Source organism: Belonocnema kinseyi, chromosome 7 (assembly GCF_010883055.1).
Source record: "Belonocnema kinseyi isolate 2016_QV_RU_SX_M_011 chromosome 7, B_treatae_v1, whole genome shotgun sequence".
In the NCBI taxonomy this organism is placed as follows: Eukaryota; Metazoa; Arthropoda; class Insecta; order Hymenoptera; family Cynipidae; genus Belonocnema; species Belonocnema kinseyi.
The window spans coordinates 36,666,579-36,675,865 of record NC_046663.1 but is presented as its reverse complement, the minus strand read 5'-3'; the positions used below and the strand labels follow the sequence as shown (position 1 = coordinate 36,675,865).

Genomic DNA, 9,287 nt, shown 5'->3' with positions numbered 1-9,287 from the left:
GAGATTGATCAGCAACCTGGGTCGGAGCAGTGTTGCGGAACGAACGTGTTATCTACTTAAATAGCACGAGAATTCTGGATCAATCTGAAAAATCTCTATCCCATCCACACACTACTTCTTTCCCCTGCAGAGTGAGTCACGCCTACCCCGAAAGGAAAATGGCTTAATGGTGTAACCAATGGAGTGAAGGAGTAGGATCTTTTTTTCAAGAAATAATTTCAATTTTTAGAACGATTCATTTTCAAATGTAAAAAAGGAAGTTTTAAAAAGAGTTGAATATTTAACCATGAAAGACTTCTTCTCAGCTAATAAAGAAAAAGAATCAGAATTCTTGCATTGACAATAAAAAAGGCAAATTTGAAACTAAATAGTTGAATTTTCAACTAAAAAAATCCGTTTTCAACCAAAAATGAAATGTTTAAATTTTTAGTTAAAAAAATAAATTTTCAAACAAAAAAAATCTATTAATAAATTTAATTAATAAATTTATATTTATAAATAAAATTATTATAAAAAATAAAATCATTCACAATTTTGTTAGGAATCTTAAGAAAATTTCTTTGTTGCCTGAAAAACTTTCAAATAAATTCGAAATCTTCAAAAACTTACATTTTGTTTTAAATTTGCCAAAATATTTTTCATTGGTCAATTATTTTTTATTCTTTACAAAACTTCTAAATATATTTTAAAATTATTCCAATTTTTCCTAAATTAAAAACAAATTCTGCATCATTAGATAAATTGCCTTAAAATCTTGAGGATTCTTCTTTGACAATTTTGGAAATCTTTTCAAAGGTTTTGAGATATTCTCTAATTATTTATGTTATAAAATAAAAAACAATTTTTAAAATTTTCCCTCAAATCATAAGGAATTTTTTTATTTTCTTCAAATCTTTTAAAATTCACGTTTTTCAACACTTTAAACGTGCTTCCCGACTCGAATTTATATTCTAGGTTAATTCCCGTTTTTTCTCGGTTTTATTTTAAATAGCTGCTATTAACTGGTTCTGGTCTATTTTCCGATTACAAATTAATAACGTTTGATTATATTTTATAAGTGAAAATTTTATTTTTTATCGCAATCTGCAGCAAATCTTGCTCCCACTTTAATTTAATGTCACTTTGATGTCAAAATCGAATCCCGAATATGGATAACTTTTTTATACTAACTTTTTAGCACCACCTTAAGTTTTTTAACTTCAACTTTTTAATACACTTTAGCTTAGAAATGTAATTTTAAATACGTTTTTTTTTTTTTTTTTGAAAAATTCCCATTTTTCAGTAATCTACAAACTCGTTAAAAATGTAAACATAAAAGTATAGTTATAATTGATGAGATATCTTTGGATCTGATATAAAAAAAACATATTAACGTATTGAAGACAGTATGTAATTAAATTTTTTTTCATTTAATTTATTTAACAATCCGACTGATTATAATCGCCTTTATTAAATTTCATTATGCTCAACAGATTTTAAACTAAAATAAATTCTTAAACATTCATAAATTAAAAATTAAAAATTGGCCTGTCTTTAAATTCTTCTAAAATGAATTCTGAACTTATTACTAGTCTAAACAACTGATAAGACATACAATTTTCCTTGTAAGTCAAAAGGTTATCAGCTTCCAGAGTTTCTAGTTTAAAGTTTCAGTTTAACGTGTGTTTAATTAAAAGTTTACTATTCATATTTTCATGCTACAAAATAAATCCTCTTTTTAAAAAGTGGTGTAAGTTTGAGGAAAAATATTTTAAGTTTTTTCAAATACAATTGCAATATTTGTCAAATTATTAAAATCATTTTTGATGACTTAAAATTCTAGTGATATAAAAAATAATTTTATGTTTTATTATTCCAATTAGGAACATTTCATTTTGCGTTAGAAAAAAATTTTGACAACAAAATTAGCAGTTGATTGTTTAATTTATATTTAATCTTCTCAATTAAAACATTCTAATCACTACTAAAATGAGAATTTTCCGAAACAACGAAAAAACATAACTTAAAGTCGCAATTCAAATTTTAAGATGAATCAAACTTTCACTTCCGAGCTAAAGTGATGCTAATTTGAGGCCAAAAATGTTTTGTTAAAAAAAGTTTGGTAAAAAAAAGGTATCCAGATTCGAGATTCCATGTTTACAAAATCAACGAGACATTAACTTAAAGTTGGAGAGAATTCTCAGATTAAAATTTAATGGGTTTCAAAAATGCTTTTTGATAGTAATTAAAAATCGAGTTTTTATTAATTTTCAAAAATAAAAACTTCCTCTCGAGATATGGGCATGCTGAATGAGAATAACAAATTTTTAATAAAAAAAAATTATTCTGTTCCGAGAAAAAAATTAAAGAAAGCGAAATGGGTATGCTGAATGAGAATAAAAAAATTTTGAATGAATAATAATTATTCCGTCCCGAGAAAATCAAAATTGAAGATCGCGATATCATATCACAGACCATTGAAAAAATCCGTTTAGCACAATGTATATTTATTTTTTACATAGTTTTTTTAAATCAATCTATTTCTGATAAAAATGTTGTTTTGTACTTCTGTACTGTCCCTGAATTTTTATCTCATAATATTAAAAATATAAATGAGTTTAAAATCCACAACGAAGAATGTTAAAACATTAAAATTTATAAATATTTTTTTAATGAGTATAATAATTTAAAGAATGATTAATTCTAATTACTTGACCATGGAAATTCGCAAATTAAACCCTAAGGGTTAACATAGATTTAATTTCAATTTTTTTCAAAGGTTTTTAAATATTAAAATAAAAAAATAAAAAAATTTATTTTTTAAAAGTAAGAAGTTTATTTAAATTTTGATAAATCGTTACATTAATTTAAATGTTATATTACATGTGTATTTCGAAAAAAAAAAATTAAAATCTACTCGAAACTACATTTTTACCAAAATGTTGAAAGCTGGTTTTTTGACGTTTTTGAAAATTATTTTTGTTCTACAACTTATTAAATGTATGCTAAATAAAAAATCTCATTAAAATCAGTTTTGAATCTTGTAATTTTTACTGGAATTTTAGTCTAATGGGAAAATGTCATGGGGCAATTTATAAATATATTTAATATCTACTGAAAATTTCGATTCCACTTCTTAATCTGTTAGAAAAAATTATGTTTGCCACTTTTTAAATCTTTTTTGGAAATGTCTTACATAATGTCAAACGTTATTCAAAATTAAATAAAAGAATCTTTAACGTGAACAGGCAGAACATTGTAATTATCTATACCTAATTTCTAAAATATTTAATTTTTTTAGATTCAGCGAAAAAAATATTTTAGGTGTTTAAATTTTCATATAATACCTAAATAGTTTTGTTTGAAATTGTCAAAATTTTAAAAAGTTTAATGAATTACAATGAATAAATTTATAAGTAAAAAGACGCTTTCACTACTCGTGGTAGCATATTCTAGTTTTGAATTAAATAATTTTATATTTTAAAAAATATGATTTTAAAATAACAATAGTTGATTTTTTCACGAAAAAAAGATTATTTTTCAACCAGCTGCATTTTTAACCAAAAGAGATTTAATGTGTACTGAAAAAGAAGAACTTTCTACAAATTAGTTTAAATTTTTAGATTTGATTTTAAACTAAATATTTAAATTTTGAACGAATAGATTAATTTTAAACCAAAAAGAGGAATATTGAACTGAATAGTTAAAGTTTTTACCCAAAAAAATAAATTTTCAAGTAAAATTACGAATCTTGATCCAAAAAAATTAATAGTTAACGAGGTAGTTCGACTTGTAACCAAAAAATTGAATTTTAACACAAAAATGTATTTTTAACAAAAAATATGATAGTTTTAGTCAACGTTTTTCAAATAAATTTTCAAATATTAAAAATTCTATATTTTTTCAATTTCTACATCTCTTTGTATATTTTAAATTGACTTTTATGAAAGAAAAAGACGAAAATTTAATGATTTTTAATTTAATAATTTAATTAGGATTTTAATAAAATTAAGTTGCATGTATTAGAAATATATAATATAATATAACTTAAATATTATTCAATATTACAAAATTTTTTGATGATGAATTCTCATTTTAAAAAGTGACTATCAAAAAAGATTTCAGCATTTAAACAATAAATTGATTTTTTTTTTAAATAATTATTTGCTACAAATTTTATCAGACCATTGAAATAATTAGTTGAAAAAGTGGTTTCATTCGTTTTTAAATTATTTTTCCAATGTAACTTAATAATGTACTTGTAATTAATAATCCTTTCAAGAACTTCTTTAAGTCATAAAAATTTTAAAAATTAAAACTCTTCTGCCAGAAAAAATGTTCTATTCAAATATTGAATACATAACTATAAAATCAAAGCATTCAAATTAGAAGACATTCTAGACTTTTGAATATATTTTTGAATGATAAAATTATTAAAATTTTTGTTGAAATATTTGGAAATCTTGGAAATCTTCTTATATTTGTTTACCCCTCATAAAATCTCCTGAAATTGGTTGAAATTCCTTAAAAAACGTTTGATAAATTTTGAAGTCTTGGAAATCATTCAAAAAATTTATTTAAAGATACCCTAAAATCTTTAAACTCCTTTGAATTTTTCGCTTCACATCAAAGAGCTATTGCTGTTTGAAATTCACGAAGGCTTTAAATTAAAAAAATTTGTTCATTAGCTCTTATTAGTGGTCTCTCTTCCATCATTAATCTCATAAGTTTCTCATTAGTCATAAAAATTCAAACTTTACTACCTGAAAAAACTTTCAATATAAATATTGAATACATAACTATAGAATGGGAGCATTTATATTAGAATTCATTCTAAATTTTAAGTATTTAAAATTAAAAGAATATATTTTAAATTCAACAATTCATCAAGCAATTAAAACCAAAAAAAAACTTTAAAAGACTAATTTCCGTAAAAATCCTTTTAAATATCTTTTAAATCTCTTGCATTTTTTTTATTCTGATAAAATTTGATAAAATAACGTGAAATTCGTTGAGATTTCTTTAAAAAACCCTTTGGGATATTTTGAAGATTTCCAAACTGTTTTGTTATTTGAATTTAAGTTACCCTACAGCCTTAAAAAGCCTTTGACTTGCCGCTTTAAATCAAGGACCTCTTGATAATTAAAATTCAATGCGGGTTAAAATTTAAACAGTTTCTTATCAAGAGTCAAATTTTTAATTTAAATATTTTAGGGTGTCCTCCAAACACAAAAACAAATTTCTGATAATTTCCCGATTATCAAATATTTTTCCAACTGATAAAAATTGAAAATTTACTTTAAATTTAAATATAAATCAAAGCATTTACATTGAATCTTTCATGAATTTAAAGGATTTAAAATTAAAATAAAAGGATTTTTAATTCATCAATTCATGAAGGAATTATGTAAAATCAAAAAAATTGAAAATCTTAAATTCCATAAAAAAACCTTTGAAATTTTTCGAAACCTCAGTACCTGGAAAAATTTCAATTTAAAAATTGAACATTTATTCAATTTTGAATAATTCGAAGTATGGAAATTAAAATTAAATCATTTTTAATTCATCAATTCTTCAAAGAATGTAAAAAAAATGTTAATAAATTACTTAAAATATTGAATTTTCAAGTATAAAGTCAGAGTTTTAAAAGTATTAGAACTCTTCTAAATTTAAACATTTTCTACAACTCAAACAAAGATAAAAAACAAAAAAAAAAACCTTTAAAATTCCAAACTGGTTCAAAATTAATTGAAATATTTGGAAATTTTCTGAAATTTATTTTTCATATAGTAAAATCTAATGAAGTATGTTAAAACTATTTAAAAATCCTTGAATATATTTTGAAATCATGGAAATCTTCTTTACCTTTTTATTTTTTAAATATAAATTTAGAATATCCAGAAATCTTTAAAATCCTTTCAATTTCGCGCTTTAAATAAAAGAGCTCCTGATCGTTAAAATTCGCTAGGATTTAAATTTTAAACAGATTCTTGATAGCTCTCATTAATTTTTTCTCTTCCCTCATTAGTCTCATTAGTGTTTCGTTAGTCATAAAAATTAAAAATTAAAACTTGACTACCTGAAAAAATTTCAATTTAAATATTGAATAATTAACTACAAAATCAAAGTATTTACATTAGAACTCATTAAAAATGCGAAGTACTTAAAATTAAAATTAAATAAATTTTAATTGAACAATTCATCGAATAACTAAAACAAACATTTTTTTAAATCTTTAAATCCTTATAAATCCGGTGAAATATTTAAAAATCTTCTAAAATTTATTTTTATTTTAATTAAAAATACGGTAAATATTTACAATTCTTTAATTTTGTTGCTTTAAATAAAAGAGGTCTTGATAATTAAAATTCACATAGGAGTTACAATTTTTAAATGTTTCCTATCAGCAGTCCAATTTCTAACTTAAATGCTTTATGGTGGGCTCTAAAAAACAACAACTTTCTAGAACTTTTGGGATTTCTAAACAATTGTTCATCAAGTTGTAAAACTAAAAAAAAAAAAAAAAAAAACTAAAAAAAAAAAAAAAAACTTTACTACCGAAAAAAATGTTTAATTGAAATATTGAATACTTAACCACAATATCAAAGTGTTCAAATGGGAACTCTTCTAAATTAAAAGTATTTAAAAGTGAGGAAAAAATAATTTTCAAGAAAACAAATTAACAAACAATTAAAACAAAACTTTGAAATCATGAATTTCTTAATAAAAAATATTTAAACTCTTGGGAATCCACTACATTCTTTTTTATCTTAAAGTCAAAATAGTCTAAAATCTTTAAGATTTTTAAATTCGCCGCTTTAAATTTAAGAGCTCTTGATTAATAAATTGACTTGCAATAACAATTTAAACAGTTTCTTATTAGCAGTCAAATTCGTAATTAAAATGTTTCAGGATAGGCTATAAAAACATAGAAGAGTTTCTGGTCATTTAACGGTTATCAAACATTAAATAATTTAAACAACAATTAAAACAAATCAAAAACATTTAGAATCCCTGAACTGATTAAAAATCTTTTAAAATATTTGAAAATCTTCTGAAATTTTTATTTACATCTGATGAAATCTGGTGAAATTTGTTGAAATTCTTTACAGTTTCTTATTAGTAGTTAAATCCTTAATTAAAATATTTCAGGGTAGTCTCTAAAAACAAAAACAAGTTTCTATTCTTTACGAGATATTTTTCCAAGTCCTAAAAATTCAAAAAGTTATAAGTTCACTATCAGAAAAAAATGTTCCTTTTAAATATTTAATACTTCGCTATAAAATCAGAGGATTAAAGTCATTGGAACTCTCCTAAATTCAAAAGGATTAAAAATTAGAATTAAGTAATTTTTAATGCATCAATTCATCAAACAATGAAAAGAAAATCTTTGAAATCCTAAATTCCTTAAGAATCTTTTAAAACATTTGGAAATATTCAGAAAATGTCTTAATTTGAATTTAAAATACTGAATAATCTTTCAACTCCTTTTAATTGCCTGGCCGTTTTTAATTATAGAGCTCATATTTTATAAATTCATCAGGGGTTAATTAGTGGCTCATCATGAGCTCCATTGCGCTTATCTCTATACGCTCGGCCCGAAGGTTTTTGCCGTGTAATGATTATGGCGGGAAATATTTGACATATGTTGCCGCTAGCAAGTAGAGATAATCCGTCAAAGATGACTCTGGAAATCCTATATAGGGTTATTAAATATCGGATTCTACTCGGATTCCAGCTTTTTCTCAATTTCCTTCCTCTTGAATATGCATAAGGGCTACAGGCTCTTGTGCATATTAAAAACAAAACTAAGCTGCTATTAAAAGAGCGACAAAGTTGACAAAAAACAGAAAAAAGAAAGAAAAGGAAAGATGAACCTTTGGTGAAATTCTTGATATTTCAAAAAGAATTTTTTTCGCAAGGATAACCGGGAATAAAAAACGCCTTCAGTAAAAAGGAAACATTTCTCTGTCGTGTTAATGGATGTGACGGGATGAGCTTTAAAAAGTTTTACGAGCAGAAACCTAGTATCTAAAGTAATAAAGGAAGATATAAAAAGTCGAGAAATCATGAGGGAAAAAATAGAACCTGTATGGCACACTTTTTACGTACATTTGAAAAAAGTTTCTTAAATCCCATGAAGCATTCACCACTTTTCGAAGGAATACAATCACTTTGAAATCATCTTGTCTAGCAAAGAAAAAGAATGATCATCACTGTCACAATCTCGCAATTAACACGATTATCACAAAAATTTTGGTTTGGGGTGGTACACACAAGTGGCGAACAGTGATTAGAATAATTAAAATTGGTTGATTTTATTTTTGTTTTTGTCACGTGAGAGGTAAACAAATCAAGCGGGAAAAGCTTGATCAGCTTCGGATAAAAGCACGCGCGATCCTAACGCTGCGAGATCGCGTCGTGCACTGAGTCTCCTCTCCTGGGTGCATTTTCATGTAGTACGGCGAGACGCAACCGCGGCGATAACAACTGGTACATCACGAATTCGATCGATGTCACTTAGAAACCCCGGTGATAATCTTATACATGTATCTCAAAGGAAGTCTTGATATCGTGACAATTTGTAGCATCTTCTGACGGAAATTTCCGGGTACACTGATGAGAGACGTTTTGTTAGAATAAATGATAAAAATGAATGAGAATTTAGTAGAATATCGTTTCAAAATAAGGAAAACAGGGTTTGCGTAACAAAAATAAATAGAGCGTTTTTCAGCCGTCAAAACTAATATTTTTGCTTGAACAAATAGAAAGGATGTTGCATTAACTCTTATAAAACTTGCGAAAATTAAAAATTCACATTAGCAAAGTTAACAAGTGAAGTTAAAAAAACGATAGCCATACATTTTAATTGAAAGAGCTCAAACATCTTTTAGAGTTGTTATATAAAGCATATGAGAAGCAGGAACTAAATACACAAATTAAATACAATTAAATACAGAAACACGCGCACAATTATTATTTTTATTATTATATACTTAATTTATTCACTACATGCATAATCGCATGCTTAATCGCTATGAAAAATGGGCGAGATTCGAACCTAACTTACCTAAAGCACTAACGCATTTCCTAACAACTAAACCTTGCGGCTAACTTATATGTTAGAATATTTGGCAAAAATCTCGGAAAAGCGGCGCACATTGGGGACGGAATGTTCAAAACCACCTACAGGTCGCAAATCTTAACCAAATCAATCAAAATTCAGCCAGAAATGTTTGTAAATGAATTTCAAAGAGACTCACTATGCCAATTTTTTCAAACTAATTTGTTAAAACAATGTTAAAAAA

General features: G+C 24.9%; 1 protein-coding gene across 1 annotated transcript in view; it reads right to left on the bottom strand.

Moving 5' to 3' along the window:
• LOC117175914 (growth factor receptor-bound protein 14-like) overlaps positions 1-8,379 on the bottom strand; it is a 1,501,030-nt gene extending 1,492,651 nt beyond the window's left edge. Inside the window, exon 1 of the mRNA XM_033365756.1 lies at positions 8,130-8,379. The gene's annotated coding sequence lies outside the window, so the exon portion shown is untranslated. The remainder of the gene's footprint in view (positions 1-8,129) is intronic.
• Between the last annotated feature and the right edge of the window lie 908 nt (positions 8,380-9,287).